This window comes from Eptesicus fuscus, chromosome 1 (genome assembly GCF_027574615.1).
Source record: "Eptesicus fuscus isolate TK198812 chromosome 1, DD_ASM_mEF_20220401, whole genome shotgun sequence".
Taxonomy (NCBI): Eukaryota; Metazoa; Chordata; class Mammalia; order Chiroptera; family Vespertilionidae; genus Eptesicus; species Eptesicus fuscus.
The window spans coordinates 112055679-112058958 of record NC_072473.1 but is presented as its reverse complement, the minus strand read 5'-3'; positions in this window follow the sequence as shown (position 1 = coordinate 112058958).

Sequence of the window (3280 nt, the reverse complement as noted above, 5' to 3'; positions counted from 1 at the left end):
GTTCCCAAATGTTTCCTTTATATCTTTGTTCCTGAGACTATAGATAATAGGGTTGAACGTGAGAAGGACCACTGTGTAGAATACAACAGAGAACAGCCTGTCCTGGCCTGGTAAATATTCAGAAGATGGACGCAAGTAAATGAACACTGTGGTTCTACAGTACAGGCTGACAGCAGACATGTGGGAAGCACAAGTAGAGAATGTTTTGTGTTTGCCCTGGGCTGAGGGGATTCTGTTGATAGCCAAGAAGACATATGTGTAGGAGACCAGGATAATTGTGATTGACACAGATATATTAAAGCCACCACAATCAAAGAGGATAAGCTGGGGAATCTGTGTGTTAGAACAGGAGAGTTTTAAAAAGGGAGGAATATCACAGAAGTAGTGAATGATGACATGGAACTTACAAAAGGTCAGATGAGAGGTTTTGCTAGCGAGGTGCACCATGTTCATCAAGCCCACTGCAAAGATGGCAGCCACTAGCTGCAAACAGAGCCTTGGGGACATTATAAGATGGTAGAGCAATGGGGTGCAGTTGGCCACATAGCAGTTATAGGTCATGGAGTCCAGGAGGAAGGACTTACTGATATTAAAGATAAAAAAGCAGCTTATCTGGACAAAACCAGAGAAGAACATTGTTTGGCAACCAGAGAAAACCCCCATCGCCATTTTTGGGACTGTGACTCTGACTCCACACTCCCATGTATTTATTCCTCATTTTTTGATGTGTCATTTCACCTTATTTACTCAACTATTTCCTCTGATTATAAAATATAAATTACTTTTAAACAGCAAATAATTCTTTAATTAGTTTTATGTGGTGAATAAAGTATCTGAGTGCCACTTAGTGTTATAATAAAATACTCTCATACCTGAGACATATGTGGTGGCCAGCTGCCTTGTACTATACTTTTCCTTTTAAAAAAATCCAGGTTTGAGTAGTGGAAGACTTGTTCCTATATATTTGTTTTATTTTTTCCATTCAATAAATGTTTATTAAACATATATCATGCACCTATCATTGTCTAGGAACTAGGAATAGAAATTCAATAATGAATTAATAATATTCCCTATTTATAATTCAATCCCACTCTCTAATACATGCACATATGTGAGTGTGCTCACACACACACATACATACACAATCTTTTATTTGGGAGGCAATAGTAGCCTCAATCTCCGTTGGTGCTGGCTCATTAGCAGTTTTTATAGAAAATATTCAGCTATTATTCATTTAAAGGGCAAAAGTATTGATTTTAAAGCAAAGGAAATTATTTAAAAAGTAGACTTTATAGACAAGTGTCTTGTGGGGAGATTAATTTAATTCTGTTGCTTGACTATGCAGAATTTTGTAGTTATTTTAAATAGATAAATTAATTCTTTTTCCAAGTTAAATTGTGGTACATTAGGTGATATTTGAACTAGTTTATGAGCTTCTGCTATGGCACGATGGGCTGACTCCACATATTGAAAAACACTGTCCCAGATTTAATTATCTTGGGGCATCACCACCTCAAAGAATAAAATGAGCCATTTTGTTCATCACGACTATAGCCTTTGCTGAAATGGAGGTTATAGAATAACAACTTAAAGGCTAACTCATTAATGCTCATGGATAAATGAGGTAATGTTTCAGTAGACCAAATTGGTGCCCAAATGCTTTCATCTAGACATTCGTGTCTCTTTCTCGTGATATATTAATGGGAATGTCTTTATCCATTTTCACTGCCTGTAGACATTTTAATAATGTAGATGAAATACTTTGTGTGTACTCAGCCCTGTGCACTATCAATTTCTCAAATTCCAAAGATCTCTCAGTGACTAGGAAGCAAAATTCTGATTGTTCCATAAAGTGCCTAATTTATAAATATTCAAATGATGGCATCAGTGCAGTCAGTCTCTGCAGTTTTTCTCGTATGTGTTTATTAGTGAGCACTGCACCATCCCTAACTATTTGGTGGGGGCAATGGAGTAAATTAGTCCTCCAAAATATGAAATCTGTGGATTTATGCCTCACTTAGAGCATTTCTGTCCTCATAATGTCGAAGCAGGTGACCTTTCTGACGTTAAATTTGATTCTCCATCTGTGCCATGCATTTCAGGAGGACGTGAGGAATAGGCTTGATGATACCCAAATGTGTTTCCTCTTTTTGTACTACTGTATTAATGACCTGGGGGAGAGTGACCTATCATGGTGACAGATAATGGGGGATGTCATATCACCTGTCTGCAGTGAATGAGTGCAGGGGATCCATCTTCATGGAGCCTGAAACATGGAGGTTTTAATTATTCTCCTGGAAATGAGTGTCCTCCCTTAGTTATGATGTCATCCTAGCCATTTGCTTTTCCAAATGAAATTTTCTCTAACTTCTCACTGGCTTCTGAATGTGTACTGTGCATCTTAGAAGTTATAGTTTCATGCTACATATTTTTAAGAAATTTATAGAGTTAGTCAGGAACTGTGCTAAATTCAATCACAAAATTTTAGGTTAATTTTACAACAGCCCTATGAGGTAGGTACTATATTTTTATTTTACAGGTGAATAAAATGAAGCACAGAGGAAGTAATAATTTTCATAGGATCGCATAGATGATATGTAACTAAGGCAGGAATGTTGCCCAGGTTCCTTTGACTCTACAATCCATCAATCTTTGTTCTTTCTGCCATTGCACATTGAAATCATCTTAAAAAACTTATTTGCTAATCATTTCAACACCCTTCTTTAAAACTAATGATTCTTAACACTAGTCTCACATTCAAATCACTAGAGACCTTAAAAATGTACCATACCCAATTCCCATTCTTTCTTGGATATCATAGACTCACCTTAAGACCAATGTATACCAAACCAAATATCTTCTACTACCTTTGATCTGGTCTTCTTACTGTATCTGCCATTTCAATTAATCACCTAATGATTTATAATTCAGCAGCATTATATTCTTCCTTGTGTTTATGCCCCATGTTAGATCAGTCAGAAAGTCATACTGATTTAAACTTCCAAAAAGTTCTCACATTTGTGTAACCGATCCATACATGTCTCTACCTTTATTGCCTTAGTTCTGGCCTTCATTATTTCTTATATAGGCTATTATAATAACAACTTTAATTATCTTTCTTCCCAGCAACCCTCCCTCCAATCCATCCTCCACTTGCTCCTAGAGGTACCTTGCTAAACAAATTTAACAAGATAAATCCTCTGTTTTGGGAATGTTTAGAATTCTCCACTGTATGCATTATAAAGTATACCCAATTTGGCATATTATTTTCAGGTCAACA